Source organism: Geospiza fortis, unplaced genomic scaffold (assembly GCF_000277835.1).
Source record: "Geospiza fortis unplaced genomic scaffold, GeoFor_1.0 scaffold85, whole genome shotgun sequence".
Lineage (NCBI taxonomy): Eukaryota > Metazoa > Chordata > Aves > Passeriformes > Thraupidae > Geospiza > Geospiza fortis.
The window spans coordinates 262,734-274,036 of NW_005054358.1; positions in this window are offsets into that span (position 1 = coordinate 262,734).

Sequence of the window (11,303 nt, forward strand, 5' to 3'; positions counted from 1 at the left end):
GAGCGCTGTGGCCTCAGCGAGCCGGCGGTGCCCGAGTGCCGCACCGCAGAGCCCGGCTCAGGGCCCGGGGTGGCTCCAGAGAGCTGGACAGGGACCTTGGACAGGGGCCTGGAGTGACAGAAAAGGAGGAATGGCTTTCCACTGCCAGAGGGCAGGGTTACATGGGATATTGGGAAGAAGTTTTTCCCTATGAGAGGGGAAAGGCCCTGGCAGAGGTTGCCCAAAGAAGCTGTGGCTGTCCCATCCCTGGAAACGTTCAAAGCCAGGTTGGACAGGGCTCTGAGCAAGTGGCAGGTGTCTCTGCCATGATAGGTGTCTCTGCCATGACTATACGACCTTGAAAGGTCTCTTCCACCCCAATGTAGTCTGTAATGCTATGTTGGGATCTGGTTATTCCCCCAGTCCCACATGAATGGCATACACTGGGAGTGATGAGCTGGGGAATGTCATCTGTCAGTCATGTGGCTGCTGGGGTAATGTTTAGGCTGATGGCTGGAGGTATCTCATCCCTGCCTGCTCTGCAGCTGTGGCACCTGGCTTTGAGTGCTGGGTTTGTCAGACCTCATGTGCCATTGGCTTTGGATAGAGGAGTGCACTGCCAAAGCACCCCCTCCCTTCCCAGTCAGAGCCGCATTCCTGGGTCACTCCCTTGCAAAACCTCTTTCCATGTCCTGGATTAGTCTCATATCTCTAGGATTTGCTTTTCAACCCCTATGTCCCCTTCAAGTACAAATGTCCCATCTGGCTGCAGGACAGTGGGTGCTTGGTGATGATGTGCCTCCACAGCCACAAGGCCCAGAGATGCCACATGGACACCCCAGTCACACCGACAGCCATGTCCGACAGGGATGCCAGGTTGTCCCTGTTTGCTGCAGAGCTCCCAGGCCACCCAAGGTTTTCCCCCATGGAGGCAGGGGATGCTCTGCAAAATCCTGGCATCCAGTCTCTGGCCCCATGCTCTGGGCCTTGGCACAAACACAAATGACATGATGCTGAATGGGACCTGCTGTCTGGGATCCTGCTGGCCAGCATGTGCTGCCTGATTCTCAGTGTAGGGATTGCCGTGGCTGTGCCCTGCTGCCCGGCTGGGCTCAGCCCAGGGATTGCCGTGGCTGTGCCCTGCTGCCCGGCTGGGCTCAGCCCCAGCCGACGCACTCACAGTGGGAGTCCCATTAGAGTGTCAGTGGTGCCCTGGCAGGCTGTCAGCCTGCTCCAAGCCTGTCCAAGGAATGCTGAAAGCGAGCTGCCATGGTGTGGTGTGACAGGGATGTCAGGCCTGGCTCTGGAAGGAATTGCCACCTGCTCGTGGTTCCCCCTGCCACCATGGCTGACCAGGAAGGTGCCAGGTAGAGGTAGGTGACAGCATGCTATGGGGCCAGCCATGTCATCTGCTCCCAGCAGAATTGTTACCTCTTAAATTTCTTTTATTCCTTAATTTCCTTGGCCCTTTGTTCCTGTGAAAGGGACTGTGAAAAAAAAATCCCTGTCTGGGATTTTCCTTCCCCAAGAAAAAGCTGCTGTCATGGTTTAGGAATGGCACTCCTCAATTTAGTGCCCCCTGCCCAAGACTCTCCCAAACCAGATCCTGCTCCCTTCTCCCCCCCACTTCTACGACCTTCTTCCTGCTGTGGAAATGGAGTTGAGAACTGGAGGCACAAAAATGTGAGTTGAGCTAAAAACCATTTACTGGACACAGCACTTCTGTAGAGACCTGTCATAGCTTGACATGGGAGCAATTTAGGGAAGGGACCTCAGCACCCCCCAACATCACACTCAGCCATGGGGCAGGGGCACTATTTCTTTATCTGGGAGCAAGTGGTGGGTGGGGAGATGGATGGGGCCATGGGAGCCCCGACCATAGTGGGGCTGAGTTGGATCCTCCATCATTGATCCATCAAGGATAAGCAGGGCTGGCAGCAAGGTGGGACCTGATGTCCTGGGACAGCTAGACAGAGACCCCCTAAAGCCATGGTCACCACCCTGGGGGCCTGCAAGATCCTGGTGGATGAAAGCTTGGGAAACCACCTGTGCCTCTACCCTGACTGCAGGCACTTCCCGCCCTCTGGCAGGGATGTCTCCCTTTATTCATAAGTTATATACATGTGGATTGTAAAACATACACATGAATAGACATTGTAAAAGGATAAGAAAGATTTAATAACACTCATTCAAAATATTATTTTATTTTGTTTATTAATTTGTACATATTTGCACTAAATATTTAACACCAAAGTATATTTGCCCAAATATACTTTCCTCCTGCACCCTGATGGGCTGTCCTGTGTACCCCTGGAGTTGCATGCACCCTGGCTTCTCTGGAGGAAGCAGGGGTCTCCCCTGAACTCTCAGAACAGGAATTCATTATTATTTTATCCCTGGTGACACTGCTGGTCCTTTCAGCAAGCTCCACCAGTCTGTATTGTGGTGTGGTCTCATCCATCAGTGTCTCGAGTTGATGAAGGCTAAGCACAGACACAGCTGGGACTCATAGTACCCAGCCCTTCCCTGCCACGAGGATTCTCCATCCTCCCCCTCTACCCATAAGCTCCAGAGGTGCATTCCCAGCCCAATACTAAAGCTGCTACACTTGGCAGGAATGACCAATGAACTCTCATGTTTCCCTCACAGTAGAAGAGCAAAGGGGTTGCAGATTGCTCTGACTCACCCCTGCCCCGGGAATCATGGGTAAAAAGGGATGGGAAATTCCCATTTTTTTCCAAAGGAGCTGCTGATTTTGTAGGTGTCTTAAAATCTGGATTCCTCACCTAGCCTTGCCCTGTCCATGTCTTCTGGGAGGATGTAGTGCAGCCTAACCAGAGTGGGATAAAGCACATTGGGTTCCCACTGGGAAATCTTGGCTCCATCAATCACAAGACACTAGTTTCCATCATTTTTCCTCAGTAGTATTCTTACAGAGTTTTGCTGGTAAAGCGATCCCCACTGGGCTGAGGTCCAGGGAGGACAGATTTCACTTTATCTGTGGCTGGATCTCCCTGCACACACTGAGCAAAACATCCATTTCCACCCCTTTATTTACAGTCACCAGGTACCACCCTCTTGGCTCCATGTGTTGAGAGTCCCTGAACCCTTCCTGAAGGCACATCATGAACCAGATCCATCTGCTCTCCCACTTGCACTCCTGCTTCATTGCCATTTCACATGTGGAAGCAGCTTTGTGTTCCCAGGATTAACTTTCAACTCCAGAAACTATGAAGATCAGTCCACTGACAATGGTTTTCCTACTTATACATATTTTATTGCATTAAGGGAAAGACATCCGGCTCTGCAGTGTCTGCAAGTCGAGCCCAGACAAGATTATCCAGCACTTACCAGAAGTGCAAACAGCTGAGTATTACTGCTGTGCTTTGCACTGTTTCACCTCAGAAAGGGCTCTGCTTGGGAATAAAAGCTCTTCCCAGGGAGCCAGACAAAGTCCTCATGTAGATAAATGATTAAAGAAGAAAGGCTTAACCAAGGGCATCGGTGTGCCAAAGCAATGTGTGGACAGCCGGCACAGTTTGTCCATTTGGGCAGTATTTATTTCTTATGGAAAGAGTTCCCAGAATTGTTTACTGGGAGGCCTCCTGTGGCCAAAGAATTAGCAGTGTTAAAGAATCCCCTCCTAGTCTATCCCAGAGGATGCTACATGCCATCCTTCTGCCACCCCTCTGAGAGGATGAGGAGCTGTGCAGTGCTCCACACTGATACCCGGCTCTATGGATGGGATGAGACCCACCTCACCCATTGAGGGCTGTACCTGCAGAGCTGGGCTCTCTCGAGCTGGCACTGTGAATCCAACTGTTGAAGATTGCATGCAAGATGTTTTCCATTACCATCTGTATGGCAGATTACCTTTGTCAAATGGGCAATTTGCCTTATCTCTCTCTTTGAGTGACCACATTCACACCTCCCTCGGGAGGGGACTTCTGCTGATAACAGATTATTGAATATCAGTGCATGACTGATAAGAACTGTAACATCCCATTGTGAGATGCTCCGCCCAGAGAGAGGAGCCAAGCATTGCTACCCCGATATACTTTGAGATTCTGAAACTCCAGCACAGTTTCTCTCCACAAAATTCCCCAGAAGAACAGCAGCTGCCTCTTCCTCCACTAGATCTCCAGAAGAAGAATACATCCTTCTCTACAGATCCTCCTTGCTCCAACAGAACCACACCTGATACTTCAGAGGACTGCAGCCACATTTTCAATCGGACTGCCACCAACACCCTGGCCGACAGGGTGTCAGGTTGGGTTCTGACTCTGTCAGTGTTGTTCCAGTGGACTGCATTGATTATTTTATTCTTTGTTTTCTTCCCTATTAAAGAACTGTTATTTCCTGCTCCCATATTTTTGCCTGAGAGCCCCTTAATTTAAAATTATAGCAATTCGGAAAAGTAGAGAGAGTTTACATTCTCCATTTCAGGGGAGGCTCCTGCCTTCCTTAGCAGACTCCTGTCTTTCCAAACCAAGACACCAACCCAGCAGTGGGAAGCTTTCAGTCACAGAGGGAGAGGATTCTGTGAATTAGGGACCCAGCCCCTGGGTCCTCCCAGGCAGTAAGAGGTCTGGATGTGCTGGTGAGGGGGAGTGAGAAGCTGCCAGCTGTGCCCCCACCAGCACTGCCTGGCCAGCACCCCCAAACTCTTCCTCTGTGTCAGGTCACTGAGAGACCTGTCCCTGCTGCTGGGAGGGTGGGGGTCACTCAGTGTCTCAGGTCACTCAGCTGCTTCCTCAGTGACAGCTCTAACATCTGAGAACATAGCAGGACTGTATTGTGGACATAGGGCTGTCCTGATGGTCCCAAACACTGTTAAACAAGAACAGACGCAGTAGTAGGAGAAGATCAGGGAACAGATGCAGTAGCTCCTCTCCTCCTTCCAGGTTTCCTGGCCTGCAACTGGAGATTGGTCTAAAGATCCCACAAAACATGACAGGTCAGACCCTACCTGAAAAGCTGCTGCCCTTCATGGGAACAAATTGTTTTTACACCTTTGGTGAAGACACAGAAAGGTGTCCGGCTTGCCCTCTCCGTCACAGATTGTGGAAGCAGACATTAAAAAAAAAAAGAATCTTTATATGTTACAAAGTGCCTGCTGGCCAGTACTGCACTGGGGATGTCATCTCATGTTTGCACTGAGAACACAACATGAGGCAGGTACCTCTGAGAGTGTGGAGGACCAGAATGGCATCCAAAGGTGACTGTGGTTCCAGCAGGCTTGAGAGTGGCAAGGGAAAGCAGAGACATCAGCCTGCAGGAAAGGCTCTGGGTATAACAAGAAACTGGAGCCTAAGGATAAATGAAGATGAGATACAGAATATTTTGAGTGTGAAACTAAAGCTACTGAATTTGCAAGAGGAGCAGGCCAGGAGATGATCAGTGATTCACACAAGTCTGTAAGAACCTACTGGTGCTGACAGAGTTCTCTTCAGGTCCTTCCAGAGAGAAGAGCGGGAACATCTGCCAGGAGAGAAGAGAAGGTGGGTGCCAGGCTGAGAGGATCGAGCACCCTCAAACAACATTGCAAGGGCCCTCCAAGAGGGAACAGGGCAACTGTGGGTGTGCTCTACAGTGCAGAGGGTTGGGGGGGCTGTGGGTTTGTCCTGGTGCCCAGCAGTTGGGTGGGGGTGCGTGAGCATGGATGCCATGGCATTCATGGACACACTCTTCAGTGCAAGGAGGCATGCCAGCGGGATGGGAGACACCTGCAGGGATGTGATGCCAGGCTCTGCACTAGGAAGGGAATAGAGATTGAAGGAGAGGCATGTACTTTACATGCTGGTTTGGGTTGTGATGAGGAGTAGGAGCTGGTAAACAAGTGTGCAACCACGGATAGAAGGAAAGAACTCGAGGGATAAGAGCAGCTAGGAGAGCAGTGTGGGCTGGTGTCTTCACATCTGGCTCATGGGAAAGATCACAAGCAATGGTAGCCTTGTGCAACGCTGCTGTAGAGAAACTCAGACTAGTACATGGAGCTGCCCATGGGAGCAGATCTTCCCAGAGTCACGGAAGCAGGTGGTATGAGCTGGGCAGAGGTGATGGAGCTCTCAGGAGGAGGGACAGGAGCGTGTGATGAGGAGAGAGGCCAGCACAAGACATTGAAAGACATGATCAAAAGATCTTCCTGGATCTAAACTGATTTTGTAAGGAAGGAAAAGAATTTCTGCCTAAGTGATGTTGGGAGCCCGTCACAGATCCCCCAGCCAGTTTGGGGTGAGGACAAATTACCAGGAGAGAAATCCTTTAGGCTTAGGCTCCAGTTTCTTCCTTCCAGGAAGAATACCTCTTTGGAGGGGCAGAGGTGCTGTAATCACCTGTCTGCAACAGTCACTCTAGTTATCCTTGGATATGAGGACAACATAACCAGCATAAAGTGAGCTGATGGGTTGTGGGGTTTTTTTGTGGTTTTTTTTTGTTGTTGTTTTTTTTTTTTTTTTTACCTGTTCCTTTTGGTTGTTTTTAGAAGAGCCATATGGGAAAATAACTTCAGAGCTCCAGTAGGCATGAGTCGATGCCATTTGGCATAAATGGGAAGATTAACAGGGGCAGATTGGTGGCTGTTGCTGAGAACAAGCACAAATCAGGAGAAGTGAGGCGAGCTGGTTCCCGCAGCTGAGCAGGTTTGGAAAGCTGAGCATTCAAACATAAAAGAGAAAGAATAGGCACCAAAAAAATCCCTTCTAAGCACAAGGGAGAGGCTGATGAAACAGCTTCTCCCATAGCAAACAAGCAACATACAGACACCAAGGAGGGACTCTGGAAAGAGAGGAATGTCTGTAAGAAAAGAAAAGAGCCTGTGCTGGAAGATGAAGGAGTGCAGGGAGCCTGTGAGAATGGTTTGCAGAGTTATATGGGGTAAGTATTTGCCTTTCAGCCATGTAGATGAGGACAGACAGTCCTGCTGTGTCCTCAGTACAGCACCCTGGAGGTCAGATATCTCCTGCTCCCAATGTTCCAAGAGGACAATGACAACTTATGGCCAGTGACAACATGAAGGCACTGGGACAGAAGCATTAGGGAGGGAGGAGAGTCTTCAGAGATTTGCTGAGGGAGGGAAATGTGGCTGCACCTGAACTCAGGAAGAATGAACGTTGTGTCTCCAGCAGTGAGGGTGCAAAGTGTTTTTGTGATGGGGGAGAAGAAGAATCTGACCCCAGGCATTTGCAAAGCTTCAGGAGAAAGAAAGAAAACTTGGAGGGCACAAGAGCTCTGTGCCTGCAGAGCAGTCTGCCTGCCTGCAGGATCCTTGACTGGAGAGTCAGGGGAATCTGGAGCCACCAGTATGGCACAGGATGCCAAACTGTCCATGGGGACAAAAGGGTTCCAGACTGTGTGGGAAAATATTGATGCTGTGTTATGTTAGCGAGACCTTTCTGGATGTTGCACAGGGAACCCACTTGAGGAGGAAGCTGAGCTGGGCTGTCAGGATGCCTGAAGAGTGGAGAGTCCATTAGAGAAGATATGGTGCAACATGGTCAGCCTGGAGAAGCAAATCCCAGCTGGGAGATGGCTGCATCAGAAAGGAAAGCCCTTTGCTCGAGCATGCTGCTATGGGCCCCCCTGGAGCGGCAAGCCTGCAAGAGCTGGCAGCTGAAACCCAGTGCCAAAAAATTACTTTGACCCAGGAATCAGCTCCGTAGATCTAATGCACGAGGGTTTGGACATCTGTGTGGTTTTGATATACTCCTGGGTGTATATTGAAAGAGGAAAGGCTCTTCTGGGCTCACAACTGCCAGATCCCATGGCCAGTGGCACTTGGAAAACTCTGGGGTCCTACACAATGCCTTCCCAGGAGATTTGAGGCCCAAAGTTCTCACTTAATGGGGCAAATACAGGAGGTGTTTGGGATCCTCAACCCATTTGTCATCACTGAAAACTTTTCCCTTTACCTAGGATAAACCTATTTTAGCTACAATTCTGTGTTCACAGAGCCTTCAAGTTGATTTGATGAAGCAGACATGGAAAACCACATGGCTGGTCCACTGGGAAAGTATCACAGACACATCCATAACAAGACCCCTAGGGAAACCAGCCACCCTCAGCTCCCTTCCTGTACCCTGTGATCTCTCCATAACCAAGGGCATACCAAAGAGCTGGTATCCCCAGGACAGCACCACAATCTGGGCTACCTGAAAACCAGCTTTGTGTTGTGCTCTCTGGTGGTGGTGGACACAACCTCCCCCAAGAGGGCCAGCGGGTAGGAGCCACGAGAGCACCAGCACGCAGACAGAGACAAGACAGACAGACAGACAGACAGACAGACACAGTTGCTTGGTAGTGAAGACACAGGAGGGTCCAAGCACAGAGTTCCAACACACTCTATCATACAGCAACACTAAAGAAACCCAAAGACAAAGGAGGGTCCAGGGTATAAATACAGGAAAGAGGGGGTGGAGGAGAGCATCAGGGATCCAATGGTCTGAGGGCTCAGGGGTGGTACAGTGGGAAGAGACCAATAGGGAATGCCAGGGTGGATGGGCGGCATTACACACACCAATGGGAAAACAGGGAAGGGAGAACTCTCTAGAACATGAACATAAGGGTAAAAGGGGTGGGGAAGGCCAATGGGGAGGACAGAACTGGGATAAACTGGTGGGATAAACTGGAGTGCTGCAGAGCGCTGTGTGGGAGGCGTCTTTCCTTGCCCTATGAGGAGTGCCTGGAGCCTACAGTGCATCTTTCCAGGGCATTGTCATTGCCCTCTCCCCAGTGGGCTCATGGGCCTCCTCAGGTTGGGCTCTCTGGCACCAGTTGCCTTACTGGAAGTTGGAGAGTGCAGAGGCATGAAGTACAGCAGATTGTGTGTCCTGCCACCATGAAACTCCTCTGCCTGTGAGCCAGGGCAGGAGAAACTGTCAGAGGTGCTGTGTGAGTGGGATGCAAGTGGCATCTTCATTTCATTCTTCGATAACTCTAGGGCTTTGCAATTACATGTGCTGATCTGATAGTCATTAGGGAATGATCAGCCAGTCATTGGCAGGGACTGTTTGCCTTTCTGCTAATTAAGTTGCATTTGATTTACAATCAAATCTAATGAGTCAAGTGAGCTTGAGGTAGGCTCAAGGGAAGCACAGGCCAGCTCCACAGCCTTGCTGTTCGTGAGGAGCCCCATCCCAGAGACACTGCCAGGACCGGCCCTGGCATAGGGCAATGAGGCACACGTCTGCAAGGTGAGCAGGGCTGTGTTTGTGTCAGGGACAGGGCTCCTGCTAGCAGGTGACCTGCGAGGCTGTGGACTTGGAGACATGCACCAGTGCATTGGGTTGGCATGGCCAGGCTTTGGCCGGGGGAGCTCTAGGAATGGCTTCTGCAAGAAGCTACCAGAAGCTTCCACCATGTCCAGCAGAGCCAATCCCTGGTGGCTTCAAAGATGGACATGTCACTGGCCAAGGCTAGGCCAATTAGGAGTGGTAATGCCTCTGAGATTACATATTTAAGAAGGAAAGAAAGAGGTTTTTGTGCAGTTGTAATTGTGGCCAGATAAGACCGAGGTGAGAATATGTGAGAGGAAAGCTCTGCAGACACGAAGGTCAGTGGAGAAGGAGGGGAAGGAGCTGCTCCAGGTGTTGGAGCTGAGATTCCCCTGAGCCTGTGGTGAAGACCATGGTGGCCCTGCAGCCCAAGGATGCCATAGGAGTGCAGAGATCCACCTGCAGCTCCTGAAGGACCCTATGCTGGAGCAGGGAGATGCCTGAGAGGAGGCTGTGACCCTGTGGCAAGGCCATGGTGGAGCAGGATTCTGGCAGGGGCCTGCAGACCTGTGGAGAGAGGAGGCCACACTAGAGCAGGTTTGCTCATAGGAGCTGTGACCCTGTGGGGGACCTATACTGGAGCAGCCTGTTCCTTGAAGGAGTGACCCCATGGAAAAGTGACTCACATTGCAGCAGTTTGGCTAGGACTGTTGCTTGTGAACTGGACTCACATTTCAGAAGTTCATGGAAAACTATTCCCCTATGGGAGGGACCCTATGCTGGAGCAGGAGAATGACTTCTGTCCCTGAGCAGTGTCCCATTCCTGTCTCCCTGCACCACTGTGGGGAAGAAGGTAGAGCTGGTAAAAGAGGGAGGGGTGGGGGGGAGGGAAGGTGTTTTTAAGGTCTTATTTTATTTTTCATTATCCTGCTCTGATTTTGTTAGCAATAAATTAATATCTCTAATTAGAGCCCGTTTTGCCTGTGACGATATTTGATGAGTGAACTATCCCAGTCCTTATCTCAACTCATAAAATCCTTTGTCATATTTTCTCTTCCCCGTCCAGCTGCAGAGGGGACAGATAGAGAGGCTTTAGTGGGTGCCTGGGGTCCAGCCAGGGTCACCTCACTGCAGCCAGACACCCTGTGCTGGCATGGAGTGCTCCTCAGGCAAGTGCTCCTCTGGCTGCCAGGCCAGGAGAGGGACAAGGAGCGCAGCCCTGACTGCTGGCTGTGCAGGAGGGGCAGGGAACAGCCCGGGGCACAGATCCCAGAGGGGCTGCTGCTCCTCTCCTGCACCTCCTGTCACAACAGGTGTGTCTGGCAGCTTCAGTGCTTTGGGACACCGCTGTGATTTCAACAGATCCCTGGATGTGTATTGAAAGAGGAAAGGCTGTTCTGGGCTCACACCCATCAGACCCCGGCAGCACTTGGGGAACCCTCTGGTCTCACTGCACCATCCAAGGCAGATGGACAAGTCTGGTCCTGATGTCTGCACGTTGCCTGAGTGACTCCTGCTGTGGTGGCTACACCACCAGCTGGTGACTGGTGCTGCACCCGTCACATGCAAAGGAACATCCAGGAGCCTCTAACACAAGACTGCTCCAGGCAGGTTGGTTGGGCAGGCTTGCACTCAGTGTTTTTTTTGGGATTGCCAAGTGCCCACAGGTGCCAGGCAGCAAGTGGGACCTGGGTCAGAGGCTGAAATTAAAGTGTCATCCTTGTGCTAGCTGGTCCTACTTTTACAACCTGAGATGATTCCATACAGTCACATTTTATTTTTAAATAAAGAAAAAATGAGAAGTCAAGAGGATTAACTGTCACATATGGCACAGAGATTGTCTGGAAAGACCAGCTTAGCTTTCCTCTGAGTGCTTAAGCTGATATTAGCAAATACAAGCCCTAAACAACATTGGGAAGCCTAAATGGAACCCAGCATGATTGCATCAATTTAAAGAATCTGATTAGAAATAGCATAAACATTCTTTAACTTATTGAAGACAGCTGAAGGCAACAATGTAAGACAAACAACAAAGACACCAGCATCTGGTGCCTTGCTCCTCTGCTTTGAGAAATGACAGCTGCACTTTCTTCAAATGCTCTGTCAGCAGGA